The sequence below is a fragment of the Protopterus annectens genome, chromosome 4.part1 (assembly GCF_019279795.1).
Source record: "Protopterus annectens isolate FY-2018-M chromosome 4.part1, PAN1.0, whole genome shotgun sequence".
NCBI lineage: Eukaryota > Metazoa > Chordata > Ceratodontiformes > Protopteridae > Protopterus > Protopterus annectens.
Genome location: NC_056734.1, coordinates 562,876,657 through 562,894,035, shown reverse-complemented (window position 1 = coordinate 562,894,035; position 17,379 = coordinate 562,876,657). Strand labels below are relative to the sequence as shown.

The following is a 17,379-nucleotide window of genomic DNA, read 5'->3' as shown; positions in this document are numbered from 1 at the left end:
TACAATACCTTACTGAGATGCTGGACAAAGGCCTATCCTTCTCATCAATTAAGATCCATGCCTCTGCCATTTCAGCTCATTACAGTACGGAGCCACCAGTTTTTTCACATCCACTGCTAAGGTAGTACCTCAGATGGGCCAAAAACATAAGACCTCCAAGGAGAGTACCAGTACCTGCATGGGACCTAAATTTTATCTTGGAAAAGCTCACACTGCCTCCTTTTGAGCCAGCCAATGCAGCTGAGAGAATTCTTTTGGAAAACAGCTCTGCTGCTAGCAATAACTTCAGCAAGAGAGTCGAGTTACAGGCATTAATGGCTGTGGAACCTTTTATTATTTTCCATCCGGACAGGGTTTCTCTAAGGACAAACCCAACATTTATCCCTAAAATAGTGTCCATTGTGGCTCTTAACCAAACCATTCATTTGCCTACCTTTTATCCAAATCCACAGAATAAAGGGGGGAGACTTGAGCATTCTTTGGACATGCACAGCTACGCTTCTACTTGGACAAAACTAAAGCTTTCAGAAAGACTGAGCAGCTCTTAGTGGCATATGCTGCAGGATTGCAAGGAAAAGCTATTTCAAAGCAGACTGTTTCAAAATGGATAGGCCACTGCATTTGTTTGTTATTCACAACATTGGCAAATCAGTGCCTAAGGGCATTAGGCCACTTTTAACCAGAGCGGCAACCAGTTCAGCAGCTTTCCTGAGAGGAGTACCAACCAAGGATATTTTGGAGGCTGCAACTTGGACTTGAAGTGCACACTTTTACAAAGCACTACCACTTACCTCTTTACTCTAAATCCAGAGCAGGCTTTGCCACTGCAGTTTTACAGGGCCTCATAGCCACTCCTAATTCTATTTAGGCCCAGCCACCCAACCTCCGCTTTGGGATTCAACCCAAGTGTAATGACCAACAGTGAAACATGAACATAGTAAAGTTGTGTACCTACCATAAATGTAGAAGTTAGAGTGTATTCACTGTTGCAGTCCAGGTTACCCTTTCATTGCTGGGACTTATCTGTACTTCTCTGTTCTATACAACCTATGTGGTGTATTTGCTTGTAGATGAAGGTATTGTTTGTTAGTGCATGCTTTTTTATAAGCAGAATTTTAGTCTACCCTTTTGGGGGCACCTGGCATCTGGGGCAGTAACTGAAGAAAATGGGGTCTGCTGCATCTTTTATACCCCTGTCGCACTGACTGGGAAGAGGTGACAGCAACCAACGCCAGACCAGGACTTTGGAATTTAGGCCGACTGCGGGTAGCCTGCCAGCAGGATAACACAAGTGTAATGACTGCAACAGTGAATACACTCTAACATCTACATTTATGGTAGGTACACAACTGTACTTTGTGTACACTTACCATAAATGTAGATGTTCGAGTGTATTCACTGTTGCAGTCCGGGTTACCCACCCGCCATCCCCCTTTTCTACAACTTCTTTCCTTCACTATACTCTAAAGCCTTTGTGGTGTATTTGCTTTTAGATGAAGGTAAAGTTTGTTGCTAAAAGTGCATTTTCATATATTGTTTGCATATTCCTTAAAAAGGAAAAGACTTCTATTCATGCTTGTTCCTGGTCCCACAAAGGAGAAGGACCGTGAAGACCCATCCTAGATCTCCTATCTTAACAGCTTTCTGACTCTCCGAAATGCTGACTTCAAAACCCTCTCCCCCCCCCCTTATCCTTCATCAGGCCTTCCTAGCATCTGTAGTCATCAAGGAAGCTTCTCTCTCTATCTCCATTCATCTGAAGTACAGGCCATTTCTATGCTTTGTCTGTGGGCCCCCTATCATTTTCAGTTCTCTGCTTTGCCTTTTGGACTTTCCACAGCCCCAAGAGCCTTCACAAAAGAAATGCCTTTTACACATGGTTGCCGCCTTCTGACTCCCAAGGCAATCAGATCTTCCCCTACCTAGACCTTTTGTTTCCATTGAGATCCTCAGAGGAACTGAACAAAAACCTCCACTCAGCCATAGCCATTTTGCAAAGCATGGAATTCATCAGCTTCAAAAATGTATGCTCTTCCCATCCCAAGACCATGTCTCTGAAAGAATATTTCAAACCAACAAAATGCCCCCCCCCCCCCCCCCAAAAGGCTCAGGAGATTTATTTTTTCTTTCAGAGATCCTCTCCCTCAATCTCCTGTATGCAAGACAGTTTCTGTGAATCTTGGGATCAGTGGCCTCTACTGTCCCTATGCTTCCCCTGGCAAGGTTCCACATGAGAAAATTCCAGTGGTTTCTGAAATCATTGTGGTCTCAGCATGCCCACCCCTGGAATTTCAAATCCTTATTTTGCCCTTCCTCAAGGAGGAGCTCCAGTTGTGAATAAGACGGCTGTCCATAAATCCAGGACTTCCCATTCATCCACTGCCCCCAACTCGAGACCTTTACACAGATGCCTCTGATATGGGTTGGGGGAGCAGCCCTGTGCACTCAGTTCAAGGTCTATGGACATCCTCTGAGGAAAGACCACATGTAAGGGAGATGAAGGTACTGATACTTGTCCTTCCAATCCCTTCTGATGCTAGGAAGGTTGCATAGCTACACACCAAGATCTTGTGTCCTTTGCAGACTAGCCTTGCAGGCTTGGGAACTCACCCACCTAATAGAAATCTCTTCAGGTGGTTTACATCCCTTTTAATCTGAACTCTGTGTTATCCACACTGAGAAAATCCAGAGCCAGGCCCACAAATGGATATTTCACAGGGATGTGTTCCTGGACGTTGTCCACTAGTGGGGCATTCCACAAATAGACTTGTTTGCACCCCACCCAAACAAAGCATCCAAAATTTTGTGCAAGAGAACCACATCCTCAGGCATGGAAGGTGGGCCCCCTATCAGTTTCTTTGAAGGGGAAATTTCTGTATGCATATCCTTCCCTACCACTCATTCCAAAAGTTCTGCTGAAAATTCAACAGGACAAGCCAAAAGTCTTGCTGGTGACTCCATATTGACCAAGGCAGCACTGGATGTTTTTAGTGTTTCACTGTTGCAGTCATAATTTGTGGGTTATCCTTGCTGTGGTAGTGCTCGGCCGGCCTGTATACCAGAGTAAATGTTTTTCTCAGTCTGCTACTGTTGTTTGCTGGCGGACATCAGGTAGTCAGTGCTGTAAAGAAAGGCAGCCAACACCATAACATCTGTCTTTATTGCCGTGGAGCCCGTAGCAGAAGCTGTTCGCAAGTGTGCCGGTCTGTCACTACCAGGGTTCGAATTACATCTGAAAACATCTAAAGCTAGGTACCCCGTTGGGGATCCTTTTTTTCTTGCACTAACCGATGTCTGAAAAAGTTTACAATTTCACCTGTGGAAAGCAAATACCACACAAAACACACATTCGTACTGCATCACTTGTTTATTCCCAGACCACGACATCCCCCGTTGCTGATTCTGTGCCCACTTTAAAGCGAGAACCATTCATCGTAAAACTTTTTGTAGCCAGGTATTTTTGTCTTCAGTCTTCACATTCTGAAATGGCGACAGTCAGCCAACAAGCTGTCGACATTCTGAAAAAACGTAAGGATAGAGCGAGACCACACAAGGATAAGCCTTCTGACGAGACTTCCACTAAGCATATAGTAAGTTCTCGAATTCAGGGAGATGCTTTTGTTGCCCCTGATGCCTGATTTGATACCTTTGCAGGCCTGTACTTGAGAACCTTTTGGAGTCTGGTATGCCGCAGAATTCTTTGTCTTCTGATTCTTTGGTTGTGTCTGCCTCAGTTTGGTCTGGAGCCGCGACACAGGCACAATCTTCCGAGGAGGTCTTTTGCACTACCGAATCTAGACAAACTACGTCTTTTCCGACTGCTTTCTCTTAGACCGATGGATACTCTTGGGCCTAGAGGCAGGGCCACTCCTAAGAAAACTACCTCTAGCCACCATTTTACTCCTGCTCCACCACCCCAAGCTGAAATGCTTAAAATGTAGGATCTTATTACCCTTATCAGGGGTAGTAAGGCCGCAGCTTCTAAAAGGAAAAGAGACCCTTCCCCTGAAATACTGACAGAACAGGATTTTGAGGATATTTTGAAGAGCAGCTGCAACCACTTACTCTTGAGAGGATTCAGATGCAGAGAAATCCATTCCTTCTGCCTCCCCACTAGAAGATCTTTCCTTTGGAGAAGCCCTTCACACCCTCAGGGAACATTTCCACTGGGAATCCCAGGACTTCCCTCAGTTTAAGAAGAGCGACAGTTTTTAGACCTCCCACATCACAGACCCTTGACCATCCCCCCTTATCCTAGAAGTGGTTGATATCTTCCGTGAATCCAGCTCAACTCCTGACACCCTCCGACCTGCTTCCAGAAAACCTGATGGGTATTACAGTACCAGATTCTCACAAATACCTGTCCAGAAATCCTTTGGCAGACCCGGAGGTCATTACACAGGGTCCAAAAGGAGCAAAGACTTGTTCTGCAAAGAATCATACTCCTGACGAGGACTCCAGAGCTCTGGACAGATGGGGGTACAAAAGTATACACCTCTGCAACCATAGCTGTTAAGGGCATTCCATTGTCAGTTCCACATGTTAAAATATCAACACCACTATTTGGAACTATTAAAACAAAAGATTTCAACCTTTCTTGACTGTGACAATTCGAAAGAGTTATCAGATTAACTGCACTCCACTTGCCAAGTGGCTAAACACTCATTGCACTGTGGATATGACGCCCTAGAAGCCTCAAGCCAGGGCAGCAGTGTCGGGATCTGTCATTAGAAGACCTGCATGGTTGAACAACCTCTTCCTCATAATGTCAAAAATAAATTACTTTATGGACCGTGGATAAAGGACCGGAGTGAAAGCAGAAGAGGTGCTTAAAAAGATGGAAGACCAAGCAAAATTGTTGCAAACAGGAAAATATTTCTTTAAAGTACAACCTCCTGGGTTCAGCAGGAATTTTCCATCAAAACATCTGTCCTTTGTTGTACCTAGCAGACTGGTAAGTTAAGCCCCACAGGGACAGACCCACCAGACTCCTATCCCAGGGACAGCAGAGAACCAAACAGTGGACTACTTCCACTCCAAAGGGAGTGAGTTCTAAGCTATCCTTCTATGGCAAAAACTTTCAATGACACCCCCCCCCCCAAACCCTCTTTTTCACTTGCCAAAAACTAGGAGGAAGGCTCTCCCTCTACAAAGAGAATTGGCTTTTTGTAACAAAGGATCAATGGATCTTGAAGATCATTTCTCAGGGATACAAATTCTCCAACGGACTCCTGATTCCAAGAGGGTACCTAGACGTTCCTCCAAATCAGTGGGCAGAGACATTGAAACAAATCCAAACTCTCATATCCCAAGGGGCAATAGAACCTGTCCCCTCGTATCAAACAGGCAAAGGCTTTTATTCACGACTATTCCTTTTTCCCAGAAGAGTGCACTTGGCCGCCCCATCCTGGATCTATCCATTCTGAGCACCTTCCTGGTGGTCCACAAATGAAAAATGCTAACTTTGCAGCAGCTGCTGCATATGCTGACAAATAAAATGCTTGGTTAGTTACCCTAGATCTAAAAGATGCCTACCTCCACATCCCCATAAGGGAATCTTGCAGGAAGCAGGCTCAACACTTTCAGTTCTCTCCACTACCCTTTGGCTTATCTACTGCCCCAATGGTATTCAAATTCTTAGCTCTGGCCATAGCCCTTTGCGGACAGAAATATTCAAATTTACCCTTATCTGGATGACTGCCTCATTTAGGCAGATTGCAAAGAAAAGCTCCTCATGGTCCTCCTCTTTGTCAAAACTTTCCTAACCTCCTTAGGGTACACCATCAATGAGAAGAAATAAAGGCAAAGAGCCCACAGGAAGGTCATATTCTTAAGGGCACAGCTGGACACAGCATCCCAAATGGCTTTCCTATCCCCCAGAAAGAGCTTCCTGTCCTTTTTACCCAGTTGGCTTCCAGAAGTTACATGTTCCTGCAATATTTGGGGTACATGGCATCCTAATTCCTCCGGCCAGGCTTCACATGAGAAATACAGTGGTACCGAAAGAGCCTTTGGTGTCAGCACTCTCATCCTTAGACGTCTCTACCTTTGATACCTTGTATAAGGGCAGAGTTTTTCTGGTGGGCAGGGGCCTGTGCCCATAACAAGGATCTCCCCTTCACCCTTCGGCCAACAGGGCAGACCATTACCACCAATGCCTCAGACCTAGCTTGGGGTACTCTCCTAGAAGGCCGGTGCACCCCAAGTTCTTTGGGATGCCCAGCACCTTCCCTTGCACATCAACCAGAAGGAAATGATGGCAATACAAAAGGCTCTGACATCCTTCAGACCCAATTTCAGGCCAAGGGTTTCCCTTAAAACGTACACCACAGTACTGTGGTACATCAACAAACAGGTAGGGACCCAATCCTATCCTCTGTGCAGGCTAGCCATGAACCTCTGGCGGACAGCCTTTTCCATGGGACTACACCTGATAGCGCAGTGCCTGCCTACCATGGATCAACAACACCCTGGCAGACCACTTAAGCAGAAACCTTACTGGACCCCTACGAATGGCAGCTCCACAGAAAAATTTTATTGCTAGTCAGGTATGGGGGACTCCAGAGGTTGATCTCTTTGCTTTGCGTCCCAACCATGTAAAAAAGTTGTGTACCAGGGAGTATCCCCACCTAACGTGGAACTTGAATGCCTTGACCTTACCCTGGAACACCCTGTGTGTACGTGTTCCCTCCTCTGCCTCTTCTCCCCTATTTTGATCAGTACCTTGGGGAGGAGAGAAAAAAGGCCATCCTCATTGCTCCATATTGGCCCAGACAGCATTGGTACCCCTTCTGAGCAGCCTGATCTTACAGCCTCCCAGGCAGCTTCCCCTGATCTCAGACTTCTTAACAGACTTGCAGACTCAAACTGTCAGCATGGCTAATACTCTAAAGGCAGACAAGGGGCCAATGTTAAGCAAACTAGTCCTAGACATTATCACAGAGGCCAGAAGACCCAGCACCAGAAAATCTTATGCAGGAAAATGGAAAAGATTCTGCTCCTGGAGCCGGTCCAGAGGGGACAGTACCTCACTTTCCATCTCTTATCCTTGACTACCTAGCGGAGCTACTTAATAGTGGCCTCTCCTTCTCTGTTAAAATCCATGCCTCAGCCATTTCAGCTCATTTTGATACAGAACAGCCCCTGTTTTTCCCATCCTTTGATCTAAACAATTCCTCAGGGGGGCTTCTAATATCGGACCTCCCGGAAGGCCACCCACTCCAGCCTGGGACCTGAATTATGCTTTGGAAAAACTAACTTTACCACCCTTCGAACCTGCTGCTTCAGCAGAACTAAAATACCTCTCCTGGAAGACTGCTTTTCTCCTAGCTATCACCTCAGCCAGAAGGGTTTCAGAGCTACAGGCACTGATGGCCATTCAGCCCTTCATCTTCCATGCAGAAAGGCTTTCCCTGAGGACCAATCCCTCATTTTTGTTTATCCCCAAGGTGGTATCTAATGTTATCTAATGTAACTCTCAGCTAGGCCATACATCCACCCACATTCTTCCCTAATCCTGAGAACAAGGGGGAAAGAATTCTGCACTCAGATGTGCACAGACAGCTCCGATACTATCTGGACCGTACTAAACCCTTCAGGAAAATAGACCAGCTACCTCTCAGCTTTGCCCCAGGGGCAGAGGGGAAGCTAATTTCCAAACAAACCATTTCCAAATGGATATCACACTGTATCCATTTTTTCATTCCACTAGGGTGACCACTTCCACAGCATTTTTCAGAGGAGTTGCCATCAGGGACTTCCTGGAAGCTGCCACCTGGACTTCTGTCCATACCTTTACCAAGCATTACCATTTACCTTTATTTTCTAAGGCTAGGGCAGGGTTTGCTTCTGCAGTTCTGCAGGGCATGCTGACCCATTCCTAGGTCTCTTACTAATCCTACCACCCCTCTCTCCAGCTTTTGGAATCCCACAGGTGAGGACTTCAACAGTGAAACACGAAGAACATAGTATGGATGTTCAAGTTTCACTGTTGCAGTCATCACATTTGGGTTATCAGCCTGAATACCAGTGTCTTGGGAGTTTTGCATCGGATGCTGTCTGCTTCTCCCATAACGTCATGTTGTCAGGGGTATAATCATGCGGCAGACTCCGTTACATCAACTTTTCTTGCCGTGCAGTGTCCAAAGCCGAAGCAGTTCGCAAGTGCTGGTTGGCCGCCTCCTGAAATTTGCATTTTTCGAGTTTCAGACCTGAAGTCTTCTAAAAGATAAGTACCCCTTTGGGGACCCTGTTTTCTTGCTCTAACCGATGTCAGAAAGTGTTAATTGTCTGTCTGTGGAAAGCAAATATTTTCAGATTTTCATTCTTACTGCGTCATTTGTTTAGGCCCAGACCACGGCGATGTTCTTCGTGTTTCACTGTTGCAGTCATTATATTTGGGTAATCTGCTGGCAGGTTGCCCTCAGTCGGTATGAATTCCAAAGTCTTGCATCCTGGGTCGGTTCCTGTCTCCTCTTCCATGACGTCAGGACATCAGGGGTATAAAACAGGCAGCCAACGCCATTTTCTTTAGTCTTTCTTGCCGTGCGGTGCCCAAAGCAGAAGCAGTTAGCAAGTGCTGGTCGGCAGACTCTTGAAATTTTCAAATTCGAGTTTCAGAACCGAAGTCTTCATTAAAGCTCAGTCCCCCACTGGGGAAACTTTTTTCTTGCTCCATACCGATGTCAGTGAAAGTTAATAATTGCATTTCTTGTGGGAAGCAAATACCTCATAAGGATTTCCATTTATACTGTATTCCTTGCCTAGGCCCTGATCATAATGTGCCTAGATGTTGGTTTTGTGCTAGATTTAACCACCGCACTATTAAGTGTCTGTATATGTTTGCCTCAAAATATTTTGCAGACCGATTTAACTGTCCTGAAATGTCTGATAGCAATCAGACTACCAGAGTACACAAAAAACGCAAATAAAAGGACAAGACAGACTGAGGTCCAAAACAGACTAAGCTTCTCTTAAGCCGTTCGCCGGCACTCAGTGAGGTGCTTTCACAGCCCCTGATACCCGCTACTTTTGAGTTGCAGGCCCCTGCTGAGACATGTGGAGTCTGGCACGCTGCGAGATTCTCAAAGTATTGTACCCACGGATGTCTCTCCCTCGGATGGGTCCGGAGCCACTGAGCAGGCACCGGCTTCTGAGGGAGTATTCAGCCACAAAAGTTTTATATAAAACTGACGCCAGCTTCAAAATCAAAGACAAAAGTAACTTCTAAAGTTAAATAACCGACACATGAGCCACGTGCACAGGCCTCTATGCCCAAAAAGCAGATGATCAAAATGGCTGAAGACCTAATTACCTTGATCAGGGGTTCCCAACCCCCCCCCCTCCTGATAAGAGGCCTAGGCAAGACACTGATTATGAATCTTCAGATCAGGTTTCTATTTCTTCTGATTCCTCTTCTGATCAGTAGTTATCTGTACCACCCTATGAGGATTCTGACGCAGAGCAATCTATCCCATCTGCATCTCCTCCTGAAGATCATTCCTTTGGAGAAACCTTGCATACTTTGTGGGAGCATTTTCACTGGGAGAATCAAGATTTCTCAATCAAAAAAGAAGCTCGGGGTTTCCTACTCCCTCAGCATAGACCTTTAGCCATACCTCCTGTTTTAGACATTGTGGATGTTGTGTTTTTGAAGTCGAGCTTGACTCCAGACTCCTTACCTCCGGCCCCCAGCAAGCCAGACAGATATTACAGGGATGTTCTTCATTCCACATTGCTGCAGTCCTAACTATTGGGGTAGTCCGCTGTCCAGTCGGCCCGAATACCAAAGTATATGGCTGACGTCGGTCAGGGTGCATTAGACTGACGTCAGTACGTCAGGGTACTAATGCGCATGACCGACGTCATATCCTCAGTCTTTTTTGCCGCATGGTCCGATGCAGAAGCAATTTTGCGAGTGCAGGTTGGCGTTCTGAAAGTTTCTGAAGTCAGAGTTTCAGACCGAATCAAAGTTGGCTAAGTACCCCGTTGGGGAATATTTTGGTTTTTTCTTGCCTCAGTATTTAACCGGATGTCAGAAAAAGTGAATAACTGTATTTCTTGTGGGAAACAGATACCTCATAGGGATTACCATACTTTGTGTATACCTTGTTTAGGGCCTGAGCACGACGTTGTTGGATGCCGCTCTTGTGCTAGATTTAACAAACGCACTATTAAGAGAAGGTTAGACTGTGCCAGGTTAGTGTTTGGGAAGCGTTGTAATTATAAAATGCCGTCGGATGCTCCGACGCCGGCTTCGGCTAAAACGCAAAGATAAAGCAGCAAAGCCTAGGGTGGAGGACCCGACAGTCCCAGACGTCGGTTCTTTGGAAGGCTCAGTGGAGCCAGAGGTTTTGCCAGGTGTCTCTTTGGAGTCTCAGGAAGAGACTTTACTGTTACAGGATGTATCCTCTCAGGAAGTAGGCCAGGCTGAGGGGGCTTCTCAGGTGGCTGTTCTTCCCTCTCTTCCTAAGGTAGTTAGAGCCTCTCCTTCAGTTTCCAAGGCTTCTTTGAGGGGCAGGCCAAGTTTAGCTTCTGTGGGAGTTTCTCCTAGTACTTCAGGATCTTTGCCTAAGAAACATATGCTTAAAATGGCAGAGGATTTGATTACTATGATTAGGGGTTCTATGCCCCCTCCTGATAAGAGGCCTAGGGTGGAACCTGAGTTTGAGAGTTTTGAGCAATGCTCGGAGGCTTCGGCTGAAGACTTGCAGGAGTACCCTCCTTATTCTGATTCTGATGTGGATGATTCTACTCCTTCTGCTTCTCCTCCTGAGGATTTTTCATTTTCAGAGACTCTGCATTCCATGAGGGAACATTTTAAATGGGAAGGTCAAGATTTCTCTGATTCCAGGAAAAGGCTTAGGGAATTCTTGTTTTTACCCCAGCATAGGCCTTTAGCTATACCTCCTGTTTTGAATGTGGTGGAAGATGTCTTTGCAGAGGCTTCCCTGAATCCTGATTCTCTGCCTCCTGCCCCAGTTAAACCGGATAGGTATTATAGGGTGCCTGAAGCTCATAAGTATCTTTTTAAGAGTCCTAGGGCAGACCCAGAAACTGTCTCTCAGGGGCCTAAAGGTGTGAAGGCCTCAGTTGTTAAAAATCCTGTCCCTCCTGATAGAGGCAAGGGCTTTGGATAGATGGGGAAAGAAAGTGTATACTTCTTCCACTTTAGCCATGAGGGCGTTGAATTGTCAGTTTCACATGTTAAAATATCAGAATTATCTTCTTTCACAGTTGAAATCTAAGGTGGATGCTCTGGCTGAAGGTATTGAGTGTAAAGAGTTGCAGGATTTAGTTCATGTGTCTGAACAGGTGGGTAAACATTCCTTGCAGTGTGGTTTTGATGCTGTGCAAGCCTCCTCCAGGGTGGCTGCCACTGGTTCTGTTCTTCGTAGGCACGCCTGGCTGAGAGATCAGAATTTAGCTGAGCATGTTAAGACAAGGATTTTGGATGCTCCTTTACAGTCTGATGTGTTGTTTGGTTCGCCTGTGGAAGCAGTTTTGAAGAAAATGGAGGACAAGGCTAAGTCTATGCAAACTGTTAAAGATTTTTTGCAGGTGCAACCTCCGAAGTTTAGTAGAAATTGGCCTACTAAGGGATGGATTTATCCTGCTTATGATTCCCAGTCTAGGGGTAGGTCTAGACGTGGTAGGGGCAGAGCTCAGGGTTCTTTTAGGCCTAGGACAGGGAGTTCCCCTGCTCAGACTTCTGGTGAGGGCAGGGGTCAGTCCTTTCGTAAGCAGACTCAATGACCTGCCTTTTCAGCTGCCAGTACATTCTCGCCTGGCAGCACCTTTGGGAGGACGGCTGTCTCTTTTCAAAGAAAATTGGGATTTAATTACCCAAGACAGATGGGTTCTGGATATTATTCACCACGGTTACAGGTTTTATTTCCATACCTTGCCTCCTTTCAAAGACATGCCAGACATTCCTCCTCTTCAAAGGACAGAGGCTCACAAGCAAATTTCTCTGTTGCTCCAAATAGGGGCCATTCAGTCAGTTCCTGTGCCGGAAAGGGGCCTAGGATTTTATTCTCGCCTGTTCCTAGTACCAAAGAAGGGGAACACGTGGAGACCAATTCTGGATTTATCTATCCTCAACACTTATCTGGACATTCCCAAGTTCAAAATGTTGACGTTACAACAGCTTTTACCTCTGCTGGGCAAAGATCACTGGATGGTAACTTTAGATCTCAAGGAAGCTTACCTTCATGTGCCAATCAGACTAAGTTGCAGGAAGTATCTGCGTTTACGAGCTGGAAATTCTCATTATCAGTTCTCTGCATTGCCCTTTGGCTTATCTACTGCCAGAGTATTCACAAAGGTTCTGGCTCCAGTGATAGCTTACTTCAGGCTAAAGGCATCCAAATCTATCCTTACTTGGGCGACTGCCTGTTTCTGGCTCAAGAAAAAGAGGATCTTCTACAGCATCTTGAATATGTCATAGCAGTGCTATGATGCCTAGTGTATTCTGTGAGCGAAATAAAGTCCAGTCTAGTACCCTCTCAAGACATGTGCTTTCTGGGTGTGAGACTGAATACAGCAGCCCAGATGGCCTATTTAACCCCGGACAAACAAAAGAATCTCTCCAGTTACTTCCATCATCTATCTCTTCAGTCCGGGCTGACTGCAAGGACAGTCCTTCAAGCCTTGGGGTTCATGGCATCTTGTATTCTGGTGCTTCCCAATGCCAAACTGCATATGAGGAAGCTACAATGGTATCTCAAAAATCTGTGGACACAGCACTGCCAGGATTTGGACACTGTCATTCAAATAATACCTTGCATTCAAAAGGAATTTTTGTGGTGGGCTCAGGAATGTCACCTAAACAAGGGACTCTCTGTGACCCGGCCAGAGGCAAGTCAGATTCTAACGACAGATGCCTCAGATGTTACTTGGGAGCTCATCTAAATGGAAAGTGGATACAAGACAAGTGGCCTGCCAGACTACAGCATCTACATATCAACATGAAAGAGATGTTAGCAGTTCAGTTTGCATTAATTGCCTTCAAGGAGTTACTTCTTCCAGGGCAGGTGTTGATTCTAACAGACAACACAACTGTCATGTGGTACATCAACAAACAAGGGGAACACATTCTTACCCATTGTGCAGACAAGCAATGATTTTATGGGAGACTGCGCTCAGTCTGCAACTAACTCTTCAGGCAAGGTTTCTGCCGAGCACAGAACTCCTTAGCAGATGTATTAAGCAGACAAATCATGGATCCCCACGAGTGGAAACTGGATCTTCATGTATTTCAAAATTGACAGTGTCATGGGGAACTCCAGACATAGATCTGTTCGCTTCTCCACTAAACCACCAGCTGCCAAAGTTTTGCACGAAAGGATTTCATCACACAGCTTGGAAAGTGGATGCTCTTTCTTTCAGTTGGAAAAATCTTCATGTGTATGCCTTTCCACCTCTGCCTCTTCTTCCAAAGGTGCTTCTAAAGGTCAGACAAGACAAGCCAAGGATGATTTTAATAGCTCCAGATTGGCCTCTGCAGCACTGGTACCCATTACTGAGGAGTCTGGTAAGGAAGCCTCCATGGCCTTTACCCTTGATTCCACACCTGTTGTCTCAGAAGGACGGTCATCTGCTCAATGTCAAGCTTCACTCTCTACATCTAACCGCCTGGCATATTCTGTTTTGAAAGACAGCAGGTCTCAGCTTCCTCAACAAGTTTTAAATGTGATTATGGAAGCCAGAAGACCTAGTACAAGGAAAGTGTACGCAGAAAAATGGAAGAGATTTTTGTTTTGGAGTGCAGCAAACAATTTGGAGATTACAGAGCCAAATTTGAGTGTGGCTCTTCAATATCTTACTGAGTTACTGGACAAAGGTTTGTCTTTCTCTTCCATTAAGATTCATGCTGCAGCAATTTCAGCTCACTATGATTGTGACCCACCATTGTTTTCATCCTTTGTTCAAGCAATTTCTTAGAGGGGCAAAGAATATAAGACCCCCACGTAGAGCTCCTACTCCTGCTTGGGATCTCAATTTTGTGTTGGAGAAACTTACTCTACAACCTTTTGAGCCTGCGGCTACTGCTGATTTGAAATACTTGTCATGGAAGACTGCTTTTTTGTTGGCCATTACTTCTGCAAGAAGGGTTTCTGAGTTGCAGGCCCTTATGGCAGTGGAGCCTTTTTTGATTTTTCATAAGGATAGGGTATCTTTACGTACTAATCCTTCCTTTATGCCTAAGGTGGTTTCTAGTGTAGCTTTAAACCAAACTATTCATTTGCCTACCTTTTATGCAGATCCCCAAAATAAAGGGGAAAAGATTTTGCACACTTTAGATGTACACAGGCTATTGCGTTATTATTTGAGCAGGACTAAGGATTTTAGGCAGTCTCAGCAGTTTGTTTCTTTTGCTTTGACTTCAAAGGGCAAGCCTGTATCAAAACAAACTATTTCTAGGTGGATTGGGTGTTGCATTACATTTTGTTATTCCCATCATGGCAAGGAGATTCCAGCTGGGATTAGGCCTCATTCCACTAGGGCTACTGCCACTTCCACAGCATTTCTAAGGGGGGTGGCGACTAAGGATATTTTGGAGGCAGCTACTTGGAGTTCAGTGCATACTTTCTCTAAGCATTATCACCTTCCTCTCTACTCTAAGTCTAGGGCTGGTTTTGCCACTGCTATTTTGCAAGGCATGTTGTCAGTTCCTGCTTCCTTATAATTTGCCAGCCTCCCTTTCCTCTGCTTTGGGATTCTACCCAATAGTTAGGACTGCAGCAATGTGGAATGAAGAACATAGTACAGTTTTGTACCTACCATAAATGTAGATGTTCGAGGATCCACATTGCTGCAGTCCAATTACCCTCCCTCCTTCCCTCTGTGTTTAGGGGTGGTTGTGTAGGTGAGGTTATATTCTGCTAATTGTGTATATATTGTATATATATTTTTTGGTGCAGGTATTTTGGGAGTTTTTGTTTTTGGCCTTATCTTTTCAGGGTCTTCTGACATCTGGGGCAAGAAAAGACTGAGGATATGACGTCGGTCATGCGCATTAGTACCCTGACGTACTGACGTCAGTCTAATGCGCCCTGACCGACGTCAGCCATATACTTTGGTATTCGGGCCGACTGGACAGCGGACTACCCCAATAGTTAGGACTGCAGCAATGTGGATCCTCGAACATCTACATTTATGGTAGGTACAAAACTGTACTTTCCTGACTCTCACAAATTTTTGTTTAGAAACCCTGCTGCTGACCCTGAAACTATTTCACAGGGTGCAAAAGGTGTTAAGGCCTCAACAGCAAAAAATCCTACCCCCTCTGACAGATTCCAGGGCACTGGATAGATGGAGAAAGAAGGTTTATACATCTGCAACCTTGGCAATTAGGGCCTTAAACTGCCAGTTTCATATGCTTGAGTATCAACATGCTAGGGGATTACTGAAACAGAAAAGGATTATTTCTGAATGTGCAGAAAGTAAAGAATTGCAGGAATTATTGCATGCAGCAGAACAAGTTGGAAAGCATACTTTGCAGTGTAGTTTTGATTCCTTAGAGGCCTCCTGCAGGGCAGCGGTTACTGGATCTGTGATTAGGAGGCATGCCTGATCATGTTAAAGCTAAATTTCTGGATGCACCTTTACAGCATGACACTCTGGTATTAAGGCAGAAGAGGTTTTAAAGAAAATGGAAGATAAACCCAAGTCTATGCAAACAGTAAAAGACTTCTTACAAGTGCAGCCACCAAGATTCAGTAGACACTGGCCTATAAAAAAAATTGGTCCTTTTCTGTGTCTGACAGAGCTCAACGGGGCAAATCCAGGCGCCCTAAAGGTTCTAGATACCGGTCACAGGATTCTTGCAGGTCAAAGCAATGGGGTGCTTCTACCTCCAAATCTGGAGGAAATAAAGCGCAACCCTTCAGTAAATGACTTCCCTCTGCCATCACCAAGCACTTATCTTTTGGCAGCACCCTTGGTGGGAAAATTAGCACTTTATGCTTAAAACTGACAGTTAATAACCCAGGACAAGTGGATATTAAACATAGTATCTCAGGGATACAGATTCCACTTCCACACTCTGGCAATTGCAAATGGTTGGCCAGATCTGCCAAAATATCAATGGACAGAGGCACGGAAACAAGGTACTCCCCTCATGGATATGGGGGCTGTTCAGCCAGTACCAGAACAGGAAAATGGACAAGGGTTTTATTCAAGACTGTTCTTGGTACCCAGAAAAGACCAGGCCTGGTGCCCAATACTGGATTTATCAATTTTGAACACATACCTGGACATTCCAAAATTCAAAATGCTAACTTTGCAGCAGCTTCTGCCCATGCTGGGCAACAACGCTTGGCTGGTAACATTAGACTTAAGAGGCATACCTGCATATCCCAATAAGGGAATAGTGCAGAAGATACCTCCGTTTCAAGGCTGGCTTTATGCATTACCAATTCTCTGCACTGCCCTTTGGCTTATCTACTGCGCCCAGGGTCTTTACAAAGTGCCTGGCTCCAGTAATTGCATTTTGCAGACAAAGTAGTATACAAATCTATCCTTGGACGATTGTCTCATTCAAGCAGAGAGCAAGGACATTCTTCAGCATCTGACGTTTGTGAGAAGGCTTCTAACATGCCTAGGGTACACAATAAACTAAAATAAATCTCAACTGGTACCCTCTCAAAAGATAACATTCCTGGGTGCAAGCTTGAATACAACTGCCCAGATGGCTTTCCTCACGCCAGACAAAGGCAACTGAGAACTGGGTTTTTGTTGCCATCAGTTTGAAGTAATCTGCAAGACACTCTGCAGGCTTTGGGGTTCATGGCATCCTGAATTCTTCTGATTCCATATGCAAGACTGCATATGAGGAAACTACAGTGGTACCTATAAAGTTTATGGAGTCAACATTGTCAGTCTGGAAACAATAATTCCTCTCATTCCCTGCCTACAACAGGAGTTTCTATGGTGGGCAAAGGTATGTCACCAAATCATGGGATGGGCTTTCACTCTACCCCCTGCCAGCCAAACCTTAACATACGCATCAGATTATTCATTGGGGGGCCCATCTGGCAGTTCAGGGCATATGGGCCCCAAAACAAATGCATCTGCATATCAACCAAAAAGATGTTAGCTTTTCAAAATGCCCTGACTGCCTTCAATGACTTACTTCATCTAGGACAGCTACTGATAGACTGAAAACACCACGGTTATGTGGTACATAAATAAGCAGGGGGGGCACACACTCATACCCCCTTTGCAGACTAGCCATGGCATTGTGGGGACACGGCCTTGACTTACCAAGTACATCTTCAAGCTCAATTCCTGCCAGGAAAGCAAAATACTCTGGCAGACTATTTAAGCAGAAACCTTATGGACCCTCACGAGTGGAAACTAGATCCACAAGTCTTC

At 45.3% G+C, this 17,379-nt stretch overlaps 1 protein-coding gene across 1 annotated transcript in view; it reads left to right on the top strand.

Moving 5' to 3' along the window:
- Positions 1–17,379, top strand: part of LOC122801252 (eukaryotic translation initiation factor 4 gamma 1-like) — a 2,968,223-nt gene that overhangs the window by 1,454,292 nt on the left and 1,496,552 nt on the right. The window lies entirely within an intron of this gene.